Source organism: Sus scrofa, chromosome 13, assembly GCF_054392235.1.
Source record: "Sus scrofa isolate SSC_HxYL_T2T_F1_AM1 chromosome 13, Sscrofa_HxYL_maternal_Yorkshire_Landrace_v2.0, whole genome shotgun sequence".
Taxonomy (NCBI): Eukaryota; Metazoa; Chordata; class Mammalia; order Artiodactyla; family Suidae; genus Sus; species Sus scrofa.
This window is the reverse complement of record NC_139395.1, coordinates 51,951,501-51,971,421: the sequence shown is the minus strand read 5'-3', so window position 1 is coordinate 51,971,421 and position 19,921 is coordinate 51,951,501. Positions and strand designations below refer to the sequence as shown.

General features: G+C 40.3%; 1 protein-coding gene across 20 annotated transcripts in view; it reads right to left on the bottom strand.

Moving 5' to 3' along the window:
- The window catches only part of CACNA2D3 (calcium voltage-gated channel auxiliary subunit alpha2delta 3), a 924,345-nt gene that overhangs the window by 7,918 nt on the left and 896,506 nt on the right, over positions 1-19,921 (bottom strand). For 8 of the 20 annotated variants that reach the window (XR_014823270.1, XR_014823274.1, XR_014823285.1 and 5 more), the window contains 2 exons: positions 17,869-18,106; positions 15,846-15,948 (listed from right to left, as the gene is read on the bottom strand). The gene's annotated coding sequence lies outside the window, so the exon portion shown is untranslated. Of the gene's footprint in view, positions 1-15,502; positions 15,949-16,881; positions 17,026-17,868; positions 18,107-19,102; positions 19,165-19,921 lie in introns of those variants that run through there. The other 12 variants (XR_014823280.1, XR_014823287.1, XR_014823289.1 and 9 more) reach the window with 9 other exon arrangements.

Sequence of the window (19,921 nt, the reverse complement as noted above, 5' to 3'; positions counted from 1 at the left end):
TGAGTACAAATTTCAGTGGGATTTGGAAAAATCCTTTAAATAGATTTTTATTGGTTTTTAAGAACAGGGTTATTTTGTGTTAATAATGGGCATACATTAGGCTTTAGATAATTGCTTTATGTAACTTAGAGTTTTGGCTTTCAGCTAAATAAACACGCTATGTGTTCACAGGTGTATTGTCCTCAAGGGCACTCCGCTTTTAAGGGTGGCAGCTGTTGCCAAGGTGTTGCTGATACAGCGCTGTGGATAATTTATTGGAAACAGGTGCTAGCCCATGATGAAGATAGACAGGAAACTAAAGCAGACAACATGTTTAACCACCATTAAAAAAGTTCAGGTTCAGAGAGACAATGTGTCTGAGATGTTTGGGAGATGTTGCCAGCATCCCAGCGCACGTTTAAAAGCTCCTGTGGATCAGCATAAGGAAGAAATTGTACATGAATTTCAAGCAGTCCAGCCTAATGAGTGCCTGATGCTATGCTGCCAGATTTAATTGATTACATGAAAAAATTTTAGTTTGTGTAAGGCTAGCAAAAAATTATGAAATACTTTCCTAAACTAATTGTTAAAAATTACTTTCAAATGAGGTAATAACTGTTAGTTTTCAATGATCTGGACAGTGGATTAGGCTACAATGTGTTTTCTTTATGCTCAGAGTATTTGCTTTGGATTCTGTCTGTGGCGTCTTCAGTGCTGGGAAGAGCCTGGGATTCGTGTCCATAGGGCATTGGTACAGGTTAGGGCAAAGAGGCCGGAGACAGGATTTAGAACCATGAGATAGGGATGCTCACCTCTTCCTTTGGATATTATTCTGCTGTGGAGCTTGTTACAGGTCTGGGGATGGTACCATATTCAGTGTCTTCTAGTCCCCTGGATGAGGGGGAATGGTTGGGACTCTTCACTCTAGTAGTAAGCCCTCAGGACCCCGGTTTGCCTCTTACAACTCAGTAAAAAGAGGAGACATTCCCCCCTGTGAAGAGGTGTTTGTATATTTTCCCAAGTAATCTCCAGTCTAATCGGTGTGCTACATAAGACACATGTGCAATAAATATGCATACTAAATACAGCTGAAAAAGAAGTTGTTAAGAGTGCGTGCACAGTTTTTCAACCTCAAAAGCCTAAATATCTTGGCCATTTACATGTTTAAAAAATACCCACAGGCATTAGACCACATTACGGACTAATGGCCTGCCAAATTTCATTTTTGGGAAAAGAATCTATGTTTGAGTTACAACACACGAGTGTAAAAAAAGCAACTGAAACAACAAAATTTGGTTAAAAACATTTCTTGACCCCCAGGCTCAGACCCTGTGTGCCAAAAATGTTGACAAAAATTTATACCAACACCAGCGGGCATGCACAGTTTAATATCTGCTTTATGTGAAAAATCATTGACAATTTAATGCTTGCATTAATTTGAAAGAATTTTATGCAGTAGGTAGAAACTTTTACATTACCATTCCTAATCTCTACCAGCCGTCTTGTTCCCTTCTCAAAGGGAAAGTGACTGACAGGGCTGAAAAAAACTCAAATCTGCTGAAGGGGCTGTGCAGCTGCTTTTATCACCCTTCCAACAGCCCCATCCTGACCTGAAATGCAGGAATTCAGTTTGCATGCTGCTCAGAGCCTTGAACTGAGGCTTAGCATAGGAAAGCAAAGAGCTGATGTAAAAATAAACCTTTATTTTTTTAAAAAAACTTTATAAGGCCCCTTTATTTAGAGGGAGAGTCACTCAAATAAATACACCGTTAACAAACTTCTATAATGAATAATAATATATACTGTAGCAAGTGATGAAATGGAATCCCACAAAACAAGTGCTGAAATCCAATGATTGATTATCAAACCTATAGGATAAATAAACCTTCTTCAATTAATAGCTAGTCTTGGGGATGAGTTTCTAGAGAAATATCCCACAAGGAAAATCACCAGTTGTAGCGAGTTACACTCTGAATTCAGCTGGACTGGGCTGGAACACAGCATTCTTTCCAGTGTCATTATGAACGCGGGGGTCATAGTGAGATGAGTCCAACTTAACTGATGGAGAAAAATGCTTTCTCCATCTGAGCTAATGAATTATCCTGGCCATTTGGGACCCATGTGTTTAAGTATCAGAAGAAGTTATTTTTAATTTGTGAAAAAGGGAATTGAGAATCAAGCTGGTTTCCTTGAATGTGTTTCTTGCCAACAAACCAATGAAAGTGCCCATTCAGAGATTTTTATTCTCTAGCTTTGGTTTGCTAACTTTGCATCCTTATTCTTCTTTCCGATTTGATGCAGACAGCCCAGTCAAAAGTTTCTGATTAATTTTGGAAGGGAGCTGTCTTCATGTTTGTGACTGGCCATGCTCTGATGTCTCAGTGGCAGAGTTATGGGGAATAACAGCTAATGTGAAAGCCCAGATGGCTAGCTGTGCTCCTACAATCTCCCTTCACGTCGTTTAGCAGGGTCTTCATTTTGAAAAAACTGAAAGAAATATCTACCCAGGGGTTGCATGAATGCTGCTCTGTGACTATGCTTTATCCTTGATCATGAAATAGGGATGTTTCCCCCTGAAACGACCACATGTATTAGGCTAGAACAACGGACATCAGCAAGAATAAATATTACATATCTCCTGGTCCATTTGATCATCCATCCATCCATCCATCCATTCTAATTATGTCCTGTTTGCTCAGTTTCTTCTTAGAAGGATAGCCTTAAGTCTATTCTCTTCTAGAGTGGTGTATCAGGCATGTCTTTTTATTTACATCTCATCAGAGAGTGCACCTTTATATGCAAACCAACAAATATGAAGCCTATATATCTCAACCACTTCTCACACAGAGGCCACTATCCTCCTGCCCTAATCACCTCAGGGCCAGGTACCAGACAACTAAGGACAACCCCAGTGCCCCAGAGCTTACCAAAATTATTCAAACTAGACAATCCAAAATGCATTTAGCTTCCTTACCCTGCTTGACCCATTCCTTCCTAAGGAAACACCAAGAAAGCTTTTTGCCCACATTTTCCCCTCTTGCTCTCTGCCTTCTGCCTTACCCTGTTGCTTTCTTATGTGGCCCTACATGGAATGGCATGTTCTCTTCTCTTGGGAACTGTAACAGATGATCTTTTCAATGGCAGTTGTCTCCTGATCTGTTTGCTTCATCACACGAGAATAACAATAATAAAACCTACATTTCCAAACAGGTATAATAAATAAATATAGCCTCAAAAGCAGTTCTGGTAGAATGGAACTACCCCTGAAACCAGAGATCAAGAAGCCTAGTTCTGGCTACATCATATGCATAAATGACTGGTTTGGGCCAAGCCATTCAACCTTGCCAAGGTTCAGTTTCCACTTTCAACAACATTGAAAATTCTCATTTTTCTGGATTTTATAAAGATCACACAGGTTTGCATAAATGAAAGTCTCAAGCACGTGATAGGAACAGAATTGAATCTGATATTATTCCCTTAAGTATATTGTCCTTTCTTGCTCAAGTTTTATAAACCCTGTTCCCTCCAACACTCTTCCTGTGCATCACCCCCAATCTGCTGGTAGGGACTACAAAGAGATCCATTTTCATGCTCTGGATGAGCAAGAAAGTTGAAAGTAGTGGCTGAGAGCACAGAAAATTCAGTCAGATTTCTTGGGGGGACTCACACCCCATGACTAGCGGTCACTGGAAAGTTACTATGCTTCTCTGTGCCTTGGTTTCCTGATCTGTAAAGGGAAAATAATTCCTTACTTGAAAGGATTATTTTAAAGATAAAGTAACACATTCAGAAAATAGTGAGTGTTCCTTGAGTATGAGTAAGTAGAAAAAGGAACAGGTATGTGGTAGTAATATTACTATAGGTAGAAGTACTAGCACACTTCTCATGACTGTACATTTTGAGCCACCACCATAATATGTTCCTCTTATTGCCAAGATGCAATTTCTCAGGTCAGCTGCCTTCTAGGGAATGGGGCAGGTGGTTTACCCAGGCAACTTTTGACTCAGACATGACACACCTCTTAGCTAAATCTAGAATTCAAAGATTATATGTTGATAGAATTTCATAACAATTTTACTGTTATGAATGAGATTTTAAAAACCAGTACCAAGTCCTGCAGGTTTATGAAATGACTACCCTGGAACATCTGAACAGGTTTTTAAAAACCTGATATTTGAGCTGCTTGTAACTGAGGCCTGAGCCAGACTGTGTCGTTCCATTCAATTAGGAAAGCTGAACTTCTCTCTTGCTCAATGCTCAATTCTTTTTCCTTTCAAGAAACTTTCTCTTAGACTATAAAACTCCTAGAGGAAAACATAGACAGAACACTCTCTGACATAAATTGTTGCAATATCTTTTGATCCACCTCCTAGAGTAATGAAAATAAAAACAAAAATAAACAAATGGGACCTAATCAAACTTAAAAGCTTCTGCACAGCAAAGGAAACCATAAAAAAAAAAAAAAAAAAAAAGACAACCCACAGAATGGGAGAAAATCTTTGCAAATGAAGCAACCAACAATGAATTAAACTCCAAAATATACAAACAACTCATGTAGCTTTATATCAAAAAAAGACAATCCAATGAAAAAATGGTCAGAAGATCTAAACAGACATTTCTCCAGAGAAGACAGACAGACGGCCAAAAAGCACATGAAAAGATGTTTCACTAATTATTAGGGAAATGCAAATCAAAACTACAATGAGGTACCATCAAAATGGCTATCATCAAAAAGTCTACAAACAATAAATGCTGGAGAGAGTGTGGAGAAAAAGGAACCTTCCTACACTGTTGGTGAGAATGTAAATTGGTACAACTACCATGGAGAAAATTATGGAGGTTCCTTGAAAAACTAAAAATATAACTACCGTATGACCCAGCAATCCCACTCCTGGACATCTACCCAGAGAAAACCATCATTTGAAAAGATACATGCACCCCAATGTTCACTGCAGCACTATTTATAACAGCCAAGACATGGAAGCAACCTAAATGCCCATCAACAGAGGAATGGATAAAGATGATGTGATATATATATATATATATATATATATATATATAATGAAATATCACTCAATCATAAAGAAGAATGAAATAATGCCATTTGCAGCAACATGGATGGACCTAGAGATTATCATATTAAGTGAAGTCAGACAGTGAAAGGCAAACATCATATGATATCACTTATATGTGGAAGCTAATAAAAATGACACAAAAGAACTTATTTATAAAACAGAAACAAACTCCCAGATTTCGACATCAAACTTACGATTACCAAAGGGGGAACCCTGGGGAGGAGGGTAAATTGGAAGAATGGGATTAATACATATACATTACTGTATATAAAAAAGATAACTAACAAGGACCTGCTCTATAGCTCATTGACTCTATAACTAGTCAATGTTCTGTAATAACCTATATGGCGGGGAGGGAGGGAAATAATGGACATATGTATATGTGTAACCGAGTCACTCCGCTGTAAATCTGAAGCTAATACAACATTGTAAAGCAACTATACCCCAATTAAAAAAACCAAAAACCTTTCTGGTAGATAGATAATTCTCATAAATACTGGAATAATAACCAATAGATAAACAACTGAAATGTGTAAACACTGATGCAGAAGAAGCACATGGGCTCCAGAGTTAATGTGACCTGTATTTGAATTTTAACTCTAGTACTTTTGCACAGTGTTTGCCTTCCCTGAGCCTTGTCTGCACATCAGTAGAAAAATAGGGGCAAATTGAGCTTGCAGGGTTATAAAAAAGGCTGCATAAAAACAGCCCATGACAATCAATGCTCATGGAGCACTTACCACTAGGCTGGCACTGTATGAATTCATTTTCACCCAGCAATAGCCCTAAGGTTGTTGTTATTATTATTATCACAGCTTATAGCTGAAAGTCCTGAGGCACAGAGAGGTAGGGTAATAACTGCAGTTAGAATTTGAACCTGAGCCTAGTCTGGAGCCTGGGTCCTTATCTATTCAATTCTGTGGTCTCCCAGGAATATCCCCTCAGAGTGGTCGGTACACATTTTTCTTGATTTCAAGTTGCTTTGGGGCTCCTGGGACAAGGAGTTTAAAGACCCCTCCCATCCCCTCCCATCCCCTCCCTACGACCTTTTCACCTTTTCCTCTCAAGGCTTCAATGCCCCCCACCCTCGCTGCTAAGCCCCTTCTGTTACCAGCTCGTATCTCTGAAAACACAACGCTCCCTCCACTTCCAAATTCAGGCTTCAGGAGCTAGTAGAAATGGGGGAGTCTGAAAGGCCAGGGAGGGGGCCGGCTGCCTAGAGAAGGGGCCCAGGGAAACTTGGAAGCAAGGCCAGAATGAGTCAATCAGTCAGCGAGTATTTATTTAGTGCTAGGCAGCTTGGGGGATACAAGAAATTACAAGACGCCATCCGGTCCCTGGCTGGATTTCTGGCCAGGTTCCCCGAATAAGAACCAGGCCTGGAGCTGGGGCCTGCCCAGCCTGTGGAAGGCTGCCATGGCTTGTGAGGCCGGCTGCTCTACGGAGCAGCCTCCAGTGGTGGTAAGAGCAGGAGCTGGGAACAGTGGGCTGAGACATCCTTGTCCCTGCAAGGCCACACACCAGGGGCGAGTCATCTCCCCACCCTGGACCTCAGCTTCCACAAATGTAAAATGGGAATAATACCAGTACCTGCCCAGTCAGATGTGGCCAGGTATGGGTAAATGGATGCATGGAAAGTGTTTAGCCCAGTACCGGGCACACAGTATGCTCAACACATGTGGTTTCCTACTAGGAGGTATGGATTGCACTAGATAGTAAGAGGAGGTGTTCTGGAATCCCTCTGTTCCCTGCCTGACACCCCCAGGTGCTGCTGTGACAGCCACCTGACCCGGGTGTACCTGACAGTGCTGCCTTCACATTCTGCCCTGGGGCTCCTCTGACATGGTGTAGTTGGTCAGGGAGCTCCTGAGAACACCCTCTGTGGCCCTAGTGGTAGAAGAGACTTAACACCTTTAGGGGCCCTTGACCAGCAGAGCAGGTGGACAGATGAAGCCCCACCATGGAGGCAGCCCAGACACACCCTCACATGCTGTTGGGGAGAATGGCCCTTCTTGTATCTGTCTGGAAGGGAGCTCGGGCACTGCTTCCCTTCCCCTGGTGATCAATTTCAAATTATCGAGTATCTCTGTGACTCAAGACCTGGTTAGCTTCTTTGGTTACCCTCTTGGGGCTCTGTTACGTCACTTAAAATCATTGATCTCTGCTCATAATTGTACTTTCCTTCATCCCATTATTGGCCATCTTCCCTACTGAATCTTAAGTTCTGCTTTTGCTCACCATCAAATTCCCAGGGCCTTGCCTGGTGCTCTCGGCATGGTAGAAACTACTTAGTGAATGAGTGCATCTCTCCTCTTTCCTTCCCTACTCTTGAAAACTTAGGCCCCAAATGGAGAATAAGGATTCTCAATAGTATCCTGCTTCTTTATTCTTCTACTTAAAAATAAAACCAAAAGCATCTACTTCTCTTCCCAGTTTCTCTGTTCAGTTGTATGTACCATCGTGGCGTTCTTGGTTTCCAGTATGTTTGGAGTTTCCTGTTGGGCAGCTCTAAGTTTTGCCTCTCCTCAGGTAGCCTGATGAAGCCTGTGGGCTTTCTCAGTAGCTTCAGATATGGAGCTAATCCACTGCTCAGTTGTCAGAGCCTGAAGAAACTTGAATTACAGAAAGCATGAGTATCACAGAAGATGTTTCTAAGCTTTTTCAAACTATAGATCTCATCTGGAAAATTTTAAAAAGGTCGTCCACATGGCATATTCCATGTTACATAACCCATGCCCAACACCCTTGCTCTTGTTCCCAGACACTCCAGAAAAAATGTCCAGGACATTTTTCCCCCAAAGTATCTGGAGTCCTTATGGAAAATCTTCTCAAAATGTTCGTGTTTATGCCCAAATTTAACATGTGAACCTTTTGCTTTGCTTTCCTCTTCAAACACCCGTGTGGGAATAGGATCTTATGCTGTCTGAAGATTCCTTGAGTCGTTGGTCTGCCCCATGTCAGGTGGTAATCACCACTTTAAAACATCAGGATTAGTGCAGTAAAAAAGATTTATGAATATTAATTCATTTTATAGCGGGTCATAATGTGAGCTGGAGAACAAACAGAGTATGGTTTCATTCCAATGTTTTACTGCAAACAAGAATGGGGTTGCGTGTTGTGGAAAATATTAGTTGGAGATGCTGGTTTGAAAACCAATTTGTTTATAAGGCTTTAGCTATAACTTGCCAGACACCCTGAATTTGTGGAGAGTCTGTTCTGGAGGGTAAGGATCGTGAATTTTATAGCTGTCATGTTTTTCATAATCGGCAGCATTATCCAAAGAAGTTTTTAAAATATATTCCTAAAATGCAAACCACACAACACTAAAGTTTCTGGGATTAAAAGAAAGGATGAGTCTTTCTCAAACTTTCTAGAGTTGTAGTTTAAAAGATTGAACTGTCTTGGAGTTCCTGTCATGACTCAGTGGTTAATGAATCCGACTAGGAACCATGAGGATGTGGATTCAATTCCTGGCATTGCTCAGTGGGTTAAGGATCCCATGGTGCTGTGGCTGTGGTGTAGGCCAGCAGCTGTAGCTCCTATTGGACCCCTAGCCTGGGAACCTCCATATGCCGCGCGGGTGTGGCCCTAGAAAAGACAAAAAAAAAAAAAAATAGATTGAGCTGTCTTGCTGGCTGGTCACTTCTCCACAAGCCAGTGAGCCCCCACCTGAAACAGTACTTTTAGAACTCACTGGAGTGTCACATCCAATGGTCTCCTTACCATCCTTGCAGTACTGGACATCCTTGACTCTTCTTTTCTCTGTCCTGCTTCCCTTGGTATCAACAAGGCATATCCTGAAAAGCTGTGTAACCACAATTAAGGGGACAGATTTTGGATTGAGCCAGTTATCAGGGTTCAAACTGCAGCTTCATCCTTTACCAGTAATGTGACTTTTGACAAGTTTATTAACCTAGTGTCCTCATCTGTAAAGTGGGGGTAGGTAATGAGTACTCCAGAAGAATGAAAGATGCAATGTTTATAGAGTACTCAGAACAGTGCCTGATACACAGTAACTGCTCTGTTAACAGTCGCATTGTTTAACTGATGACATTACAGGGTCAAGAGTAAGTCTGACCTCTGCCTGACAACTTTGTCTCTGGTGTAATTTTGATGGGAAATCTTTGATTTTGATACCAAAGCCATCAATTTATCTCTTTAGGGTTTATGTGTTGAAGTCTAGATTAGGATGCTTCTCCTATTCCAAAGTTGTAAAGATTTTGTCTATACTTCCTTCATTAAGTCTATACTTTTAACTTTCAGTTTAGTTCTTACTCTACATAAAGCTTATTTGTAATGATTTAATTTAAAATTTCTGTAGAGTGGGGAAATTTTTGCCATGCTAGTTACTGAATAATCAGTCCTATTCCCCACTGTTCTGTGATGCTTTTTCTGTGATATGCCAGGTCTCAGAGGCATCAGGAGTCAATGGGGTGCTTGAATTCGCCACCTTGGTCTACTGTCCTGCTCCTATTTTATTGCCTACTGTCTTAATTACTACTGCTTTTTTGATATATGTCTTAATATCAGGCAAGAAGAATCTCCCTACCCTTCTATCTCATAATATTTTTTGCCATCTTGAACTTTTATTCAGCTGTATATATTTTAGAACACATGTTCAGAAAAAAAAAATCATGCCTGATTTTTTTATTGGAATTGCATTTATTTTCAGCTTAATTCAGGGTATACTGACTGACATCATTTCAATGTTAAATTGACCCAAACCTTAGGCAGAATACTGATGCAGATCATTTTTCCCGTCTCAGAATAAAATTTAAACATTTTCCACAAAGGTCCTGTGCAATTGTAATTAAATTAACTATTAACTAAATTCAGAGTTTTAGTTACTGTTGTAAATTTTCTTATTTTCTTATCATACATCCCATTAGGAATTTTCTTTAGTACGTGCCTACCACTGGCTTTTACAACTTAATCTTGTTTCTGGCAACTTGCTGCATTCTCTACAAATTCTAGTGGCTTTCTCCTGATTCTCGTGTATTACTGTTAATGAATATTTTGTCTTGTCTTTTCCAATTCCCCAATATTTTTGTTATTTATTTTTATCATCTTTTTGCTTTCCCAAATACTTGGAATAGCAGTTGTTACTGATCTTAAAAAAAATGCTTATAAAATTTGTTCATGAAAATGTTATTTTCAATGGATTTGGGGTGATAAATTTTATTAGATTACTTCTAGTTTTCTAAGAATGTTCTCTTTTAGAGGTGGATATTGATTTTTTTCACCTGCTTTAGCTAATTCTATTGTGACCCTGAGTCTGTTATCCTATTGTTAAAGGCGAATTATATTGCTAGTTTTTATGTTCAGCCATCTTTGAATAATTGTAATATCCTCTTGGAAATAACTAGGTAATATTTAAGATTTTTAAAACTAAGTTCAGAAGTTAAATTGAATTATGTATTTTTCATTTTGAACTTTTTTTTTTTCTTTTTGTCTTTTGCTTTTTTTTAAGGCTGCATCTGTGGCATATGGAAGTTCCCAGCCTAGGGGTCGAACTGGAGCTACAGCTGCCAGCCTACATCACAGCTGCAGCAACATGGGATCCAAGCCACATCTTCAACCTACACCACAGCTTACGGCAACACCGGATCCTTAACCCACTGAGTGAGGCCAGGGATCGAACCTGCAACCTCATGGTTCCTGCTGTACCAGGACGGAAACTCCATGTCTTGAATGCTTTTCATTTGGTTTAGCTATTAAAATTGTACTAGCCTCATGAAATGAGCCACTCAGACTGCCCTCATTATCAACTTTCTGAGACAAAGCATCGAAGTTAGGAATTGTGTACTCCTTACCTCACTGGTAAAACTTTTTACATCTGCCATTTCTTTTTATATCGCCATCTTTCTTGTTTCTTTGAATTTACTCTGTTGTCCTTTTTCTCCCATCTTTAGATGATCATTTAGCTTATTTATTTTTCAATCTTCTTTATTTTCAGAATGTATTCATAGCTATAAATTGCATTCTAGAAACCAAGTTCACAACATCTGGCAAATGATGACATGTATTACGTTCATTGTCTTTAAACTGTAGAATTTTCCCTTTTGTTTTCTAGTTTCCCCAAGTTATTACCCAGATAGACAGACCCACTGTTGGTACTCAAGATTTTTATATTTTTCCTTAGTTTATAAACACATTGATTTTTATATTAAGCTAACTCAGTTTTATTAATTTTAAATTTTATTATATAGAAGTTAGAGAACATTGTCTGATATTGAGCCTTAGAAATATACTGATATTTCTTTTTTTCCCCTTTTCTTTCTTTTTTTTTAATGGCCACACCCATGGCATATGGAAGTTCCCAGGCCAAGGACTGGATCAAAGCCACAGCTGTAGGATTACTGGATATTTTAACCCACTGCACCAGGCTAGGGATCAAACCTGCACCTCTGCAGCAACCTGAACTGGTGCAATCAGATTTTTTTCTTTTAATTTTTGGCCACACCTATGGCACAGATAAATTCCTGGGCCAGGGATCAAATCAGAACTGCAGCTGTGACATATGCTACAGTTCGCGGGAATGCAGGATCCTTAACCCACTGAGCAAGGCCAGGGATCAAACCCACATCCTCACAGACAACATTGGGTTCTTAACCTGCTGAGCCACACAGGAACTCCTGCAATCAGATTCTTAATCTACTGAGTTGTGGCAGGAACTCCTGCTCCAAACTTCTTAAGCCTCATACTTTAATTTATTTTTTTAAACAATGCTTCAAGTTATAAATATTTATATACTTTCCTTTTACAAGTGTCTAGTCTCCTGTCACCTACTTTAGTGTCTCTCAATTCCAATTTTATATCACGCCTATAAGAAACTGCAACTAAAGGATTTTATTAATTTTGAATTACACAATATTTCCCTTTAGACTCATCTAAGTCCATGGGAGAAAATATCTTCTCTTTAATGTTCCTTTATAGTTTAATCACACATTATACTGGCTAATAAAATTCATTATGAGAATAAGTAAGAAAATAAGTATAAATTGTTTGGAACAACTCCTGGATTCCAGTAAGTATTCTCAAAACGGCTTATTAGTATCAAGCAAGTTGTACAATAGTTAAAGGAATACCATGACCCAGATGTCCCAGTGGATTAAACAAATGGTGGAATCTCTATACTGAGGGATACTATTCAGCAATAACAGGAATGAACTATTGACATATACTACAATTTGAATGAATCTCGAGAATTATGCTAAATGAAAAAAGCCAATCTCAACGGGTGGTATATTGTGTGACTTCATTTATATAAAATTCATAAAATGACAAAATTAGAGAAATGGATAAAGGATTAGCAGTTGCCAGAGATTAAGGCATAGATGATAGCAAAAACTTGGGTGTATCTAGAAAAGGGCAACAGAAGTGATCTTTGCAGTGATGTACATGTTCTACATCTTGACTATATCAAAGTCAGTGCCCTGGTTGTGACCTTGCACTATAATTTTGTAAGATGTTACCCTTGGGGGAGACTGGGCAAAGGGTAGAAGGGACCTCTTCGGATTATTTCTTGTAACTACCCATGAATCTACAATCATTTCCAAATAAAAATCTGAAAACAACAACAAATGCAGGTGTTCTCATTGTGGCTCAGAGGGTTAAAAACCGGACACAGTGTCCATGAGGATGCAAGTTTGATCCCTGACCCTGCTCAGTGAGTTAAGGATCTGGCATTGCCATGGCTGTGGTACAGGCCAGCAGCTGTAGCTCCGAGATGACTCCTAGTGCCCAGGAACTTCCATATGCCTCAGGTGCAGCTGTAAAAATTAAAAAAAAAAAAGTAAAAATTAAAAGATAAATAAAAACAACAACAAATGCAACAACAGCCATTTCTCATCAAACAGAATTTAACTAAAATTGTATTTGGCTTTGTTTTACTAAGTAATTTACCTGAAGTAAACTGGTTGGTGAAGACATCTGGTTTCACCCAGGCTAGCTGTATTTTCTTCACTATGCTTTCCAGGCATTTTTGCCCTCCCCCATTCAAAAGGCCTAGTTAGGCCTCCTGACTCAGTTCTCAGATCCTTATTCCCTTAGTCATTTACACTGGAGGGCAGTCTGGATGAGACTAACTGCCTGTAATGACTCAGTCTAACCCATTTAAACTAAGGGAATTAAGGAAATAGACACATCCAATTTCATCAATTTGAAATGGTGAAGGAGTCATACCATCCTCAACAGAGATGAAATACAAGAAATAGAGAAGAAATACCACTTTAACCAACCAAGGAAATGAAAGACCAGTAACATTAAGAGAAAATGCAAAAAATAGTAATGACCCATTAAAAACTGGTTTGGTGAAATGTTGTTGTCTGAGATTCATCATTGGAAAGGAGAATCTTCAGGAACATTTATACAGAACAACCATTGGTGACTGGAAAGTGGGCTGCGAAAAACGTGTTGAATCTTCCTTGAATCCATAGTCGGCCTGCCTCCTGGAGTTAACCTTGTCATGAAGTCATGGACCTCATACCACTTTTTGATTGTTTTAAACTCTTTTTTTTTCTTTTTTTTTTTCTTTTTAGGACCACAGCCATGGCACATGGAGGTACTCAGGCTAGGGGTTGAATCAGAGCTGCAGCTATCAGCCTACACCACAGCCACAGCAACGAGATATCTGAGGTGTGTCTGCGCCCAGGATATTAGTCGGGTTGGTTACTGCTGAGCCACACAGGGAACCCTCTCAAACTCCTTTTATTTTTAAAGTGTGAGCCTCGTTTCATGCAGGTTTTTTATTGAAATCTTGCTCTGAGGCAATGGGCCATTTATGGGTCATTGGCATCCCTGAGTTTCCAGCCTTTACATGTATGATCACATAGCATTCATGGCATGAAAACAATTGGCTGTGAGTTCTAGTGGGGCTTTTAGGGCTGCGCCCGCGGCATATGGAAGTTCCCTGGCTAGGAGTCTAATCGGAGCTCTAGCTGCCAGCCTACACCACAGCCACAGCGACACCGGATCCTTAACTCATTGAGCGAGGCCAGGGATGGAACCTGCCACCTCATGGTTCCTAGTTGGATTTGTTTCTGCTGCACCAAGATGGGAACTCCCAGATTTTCTCAACCATAGCATGACATTTGGGGTACATGCAAATAAAATTAGCTCTGAAACTCTAGGAAAATCAATATAAGAGTTTTGATATGTTCATATGTTACTATTTGTAATCAGTGTTTCATTTGTAAAAGTTAAATAGGTTCTCCAAATCACCTACCTTGGACCTCACTTCATTGAAAGAGGCTTAATTATTTAAATTTGTCTAAAGTTTGATATTTAATTATAGTAAGGAATACATCTATATAAAACATAAAATATATATACCTTCTTTATACATATTAGTATATAACATACTAATACATATTATATATTGATGATAAGTCAATACACACAAATTATTTATTGACCCAATATCTACATGTCCTATAAATCCAAACTGAGATATAAGTTGTAATAATGCTGTACCTTGACCTTGCTATAATTTTTCCTTATTGTTAGAAAACCTTAAATATCACAGGGCATGGGTAAGAAAGAGGGAGAAGAAACTAATGTAAACACTCTCCAACAAATCATATTCACATCCTTTCTTGGAGGCCCTTGACCTCTGCAAATCCATATGTTATCTGTCCTTTATCCTTCAAGCATATGGTCACTGGCTGTGGGCAGGCTCTACGCCAGGGGTTAGTTTGTTTTGATTAATGAACAGTTGACTCAGATTCCATGTGTGACCAGGCTGAAACTGAGCTCTCAGGCCTCTGAAATTTTGGGGATGGAGTAGGAGTGTTAGTGGATGTGGAGAGAAGTGGCCATCAGCTCCAAAAACGTTTCTGTCTCATTGTTGGAACAGTTAACTCACATTCGGCAGACTGTGTTTTCTGGAAGGTGTGGATTAATGAAGATGGGATCATTTCTGAATGCTGCTGATTCTGAGAAGTTTGCCGAGCTGTTTTGGGAAATAAGGAATGAACTGGAGGCCTAGGTAGTTGAGGAGAGTCCTTTTTCCTTGCTGCCTCCAGGACCCAGTGCTACCGGGTCACCCCAAGGGAGCGATCACAGAGGGGACAGAAGGCAGCATCTCTGGCCTGGACTCTGGTGACTTAATAATCAGGAACACAACTGCAGTGACAATAAAGAACAGGAAAACCACCTGATAGAGGATGCCTCCAGGAAGACAGTCTCAGACCATTTTGTGAACACATGGGAGACAGTAATTAAGGAAACTTGGAAAGTATTTCTGAGTGTTTTGAAGGGACAAAACTGGCCTCCAGGGGTTCTGTCACCTGGAGTCAGGATCATGGTCATTTGGGAGTTAAACACAAATATGACCCCATTTTATCACCACTGGCTGATGAGGCTTGATAATTTGGTATGTGCCTACACAGGTTTGTTATGTTTTTAGTATCTATGGTATTTCCAGAACTTTGTAATCAGTAATTGTCTTTTTTTTTTTTTTTTTGTCTTTTTTTGGCCTTTTCTAGGGCCTATCCTGCAGAATATGGAGGTTCTCAGGCTAGGGGTCCAATCAGAGCTGTAGCCGCTGGCGTACACCACAGCTCACAGCAATGCTGGATCCTTAACCCACTGAGCGAGGCCAGGGATCGAACCCACAACCTCATGGTTCCTAGTAGGATTTGTTAACCACTGAGCCATGACGGGAACTCTGTAATCAGTAATTTATCTTATTAAAAACCTTGCAGGAAAGATATTGTCTCTGATTTACATATAGGACTATGGAGGCTCAGAGTATTTAAGCAGTTTACATGAGGTCATTCAGCTACTTACATGGCAGGTCTATCTGTTTTCAAAGGCTGGGCTGCATTGCCTCACAACATGAGACTACACCAGATTTCCATTTCCAGGCTTGATTCCAAGGAACACGAGAATCCTGCAAATCAATGGACATGCCACACTTTCAATGTCACTTGATTAGACGTCCACCTGAGGAGTGGCTCTTGACTCAGGCTGGCCAGTCATCATCCCTCGCTCTCTGGGGCTAAGGGGAGGAGCACTTGTATGAAGCAGGGGAGAAGGAGATTCCAAAGAGCAGTGATGCTCTGGGAAGGCAGGTCCAAACCTGCCCACTGTATCTTCCTTCCTGAGGAGGAGTGACATGTAAGTTGGGGCCATGGGGGTCACACGGGTGAGGACGTTTGCAAGGTGCCCACGCAGAAGATGCCGTAGGCTTGTCTTGTGAAGGACTCACTGCAGTTATCTCCAGAGCATGAAGCCCTGAGATGGAGGTCATGGTCTCCTCGACAGGAACAGATAACAACTTTTTTTCTTTCCAGACCTGACACCTGAGACCGAACTCAAACTGACCACCCCTTCCTTCCCCTGACCTGGAAAATAGTCCTCAGTGATGGATAACGGGATTGCCAGTTCTAAGGATACAGATTCTAACCTGCCCTATCAGGTCAACCCAGACCGATTTCTCTGTAAAAGAGCTGCTCAGAAAATTGATTCCTTCGAACAACAGTATAGCAAGCATTTTCCATTCCCTTCAAAGAATAATGGAGTAACAGAAAAGAAGTTAGAGAACGGGGATCTACATAATTTTCACTCCCCCTGTTGGAGGCAGTAAGAGATAGAGATTGGGCTGGGGTGACATCCAGTGTGTATTGCTTACAGAGAAGTGGCAAATTTCATTTAGCTTGAAATAAACGGTTACCATTTATAATTAAACTTTCAAAGGTTGTTCCTGATTGAAAAACATTATCCCCTGCTCTTGTTTCCAGCTGTGTTTGGAGCTGATTGGCTAATTTAGGGGCAATATGCCTTTGAAATTTGAGTCTGTCGTGCACTTTAACTTGAAACAGACCTGCTAGGAAGAGGAAGCTGGACTGGTGATGTGCTAATTCTTGTTGGTGATTTACCCCCGAGGATCTTTAAGGAACCTGCAACTGGTACATTAAGAAATGAAACTGGAGACAGTTACATCTGGTTTGCTGGATGCTCCTCTCCCCTTAAAAAAAAAAAAAAATACAGTAGTAACCAAAAATGCTTAGGCTACTTAGTTTGATTAGAATGGATACTTTATCATGGATAAAAGGTTGGAAGATAAAGTGCCCCAGAGAGAAAAGCAAAGGAGATTTGCAAGAGAAGTTATATGTATCAGTAAATAAATGGAAATTTAAAATATATATATATTATGGAGTTTCTCAGTATGTGCCAAGGTAAAGCTTTTAAAATGTATTCATGTTTTATAGTTGAAGGGCCAAGTGGCTCTGAACCACTGCGGGGCTCACTGGTACAGTTTTGTTCTCTCATGGGGTCCCAGGTCCTAAGGGAGAAGCAGGGGTGGATTGGATTGAGGTAGAAAGTAATCAGCTTCATATTTTTCTGTTAAAAAATATTAAAAATCATGTTTTTGATGATATGGGTATAAAAACAAATATATATTAAAACATTACTCAGTGATCAAAACATTTTAATGCCATATTCATTGAAGAATCAAGATTAATGCAACAATATCCATGATGAACAAAATACCAACATTTTATTTTTCCTTCAAAATTTATTTATTTTTGTCATTTTAGGGCTGATCCTGCGGCATATGGAGGTTCCCAGAATAGGGGTCCAGTTGGAGCTGTAGCCACCAGCCTATACCATAGCCACAGCAGCGTGGGATCCGAGCCACATCTGTGACGTACACCACAGCTCACGGCAATGAGGGATCCTTAACCCACTGAGCAAGGCCAGGCACCAACCGCATCCTCATGGATGCTAGTCGGGTTTGTTAACCTCTGAGCTACGATGGTAACTCCCCAGATACCAACATTTTAAATAAAGACAGGATCAGCTGTACCTTAAAGCTTTCTGAAGCCTCTGGCTGGGGCTGCATCCTCGGCATACTAGGGAGCATGGATGAGGCAGAGGAGGAAGGCTTGTGGTGCAAGTAAAGGTCTGGAGCAGAATCCTTGAGTCCAGGTCCTAGTCCTCCCTCTTTCTTCCCCACTCGGAAGTGCTGAGTATGATCTGACCTCCTTCCACCTCCTTCATAAAGCGATACGTCTGAGCAGCAATGGTGGAAAATATTCTTACCTCTGAGAGAGCATAAAAGTTAATGGTAGGTGGTACACAGATTAATATTTTTTATTTTATTTTATTTTTGCATTTGTTTTAATGTGCATTTAGTCTCATGCATTTTAGAAAATCTGAAACTAGCACAGGAAAACCATGGTTTCAATGACATTTTGGTTGAGGACAAGAGTACGTAAAAAGAGAAAACAAAGATCCAGGGAAAATAATTAACAGATCAGTATCTCTTAGCAAAACTGCCGTCAGAAACTGTGTTCTTCAAATGACTTCCCGGTAAGAACTTCCTGGATGGGACAATGACTGAGGCTGGCTGGGGAGTCCCACTGCTGGCTTCCAATCCCAGCGTGCCTCTCTAACTCTGTGACCTGGAGCATGTATCCGTAACCTGGTAGAGCCTCAGAGTACCTATTCCATGGAGCTGTAAAGATGAAATAACTCCTCCAAGGCCTGTGGCCCAGACCTGGCACAAAGTAGGAACACAACCCATGCAAGTCCTGTTATTATTAGTGCACCAAAATATGTACTTATTTTGCTCTAGTGAACCTATTTGCCCTTATAGTGGAATATTTAAAATAAAGCTATTTTTAACCCTTTTCTACACAAGATAGTGGGGGGTTAGAAACAACATGGGCTTTGGGATCAGAAATGGTTTGATCTTGACTCTGCCACGTGCTTATTGAGTGTGTGTGTGTGTCCTTTGATGAGAGAGATAATCAAGCTTCGAAATTAAGAAAAGGACCAGTGACTTAAAGAGAGCTTTGAATATTGCACACAGAAAACAAATCCACTATCTCTGGCTGGGTGTGGCAAATCCAGATTTCCCTCCCTTCTCTGCCCTTCCCACCCCTGCCTCCCCTCTCCCCACTGCCTCTCCTGTCCCCACCCCTATCTCTCCTCTCCCATCTCCTTTCCTTTCCTTGCTTTTTGTATTGTCTTTCCATGATATTCTACAGTTTCTTATCCCAACCACCTCAATGTCTTGCCTGCTCTGTTTCTTTCACTTGCCTTTGAGATGTTCCTTTGACTTTAATTAAACTCAAGAGCCTGGAAAATGTATTCAGTTCTGTCAAAAAAAAAAAAAAAAAAAAAAAAAAGACAAGTATAATTTCCAGATCGTTTTTTTCTTTTCCATTTCCTACACTCTTTTTAGACTCTCAATGACTATAATCTCTTATTTCATACACCTTTTTTTCCTATAGTCAACCAACTTGGCCTCTAGTCAAGTCAACGTTGATTATTATTATTTTTTCAATGCTAGGGATAAAGAGGCTGAGCAGAATGAAAAGGATCTAGTGGCAATCAAAATGAATGGCCCCATTTTTCAGTCCTTCTGAAAATGATTTTTCATTTAAGAGATGCTTTTGAATCTAGTCCAGAACAAAACAAAGCAAGGTCAAAATTTCCTGAGAATCACAATGTAGTGAAGCCTGGGAAATATCGGGAAAATCTCTCATGATGAGTTTTCCAGTTCATATTTCCAGGTGTGGAAAGTATTTTCCCAGAAGTTTAATGACAGTGCCAACGGGGTAGGTGCTTGTCTGATTCAAACAGGTAAAGAGATTTGTGGTCTCCCATCACACGTGGGTTTTATTGATTCTGCTGTTGTTAGTGACATGGGATTAAGAAGATGTTGAAATGAACTCACCATGCACAGGTCCTAGAGAAAAAAATTCATGTCTCTCAGTGAGTGTGCTTGGCTCCAGGATTGGATATCCCCTGGGAGCCTTGGAGTTTGGAAAACGGGCCAATCGTGAAGAATGGGGCAAAACCACTTACGGAAACTCCAGCCTTCATTTAGGAGAATAGGAGACAATGGTAAG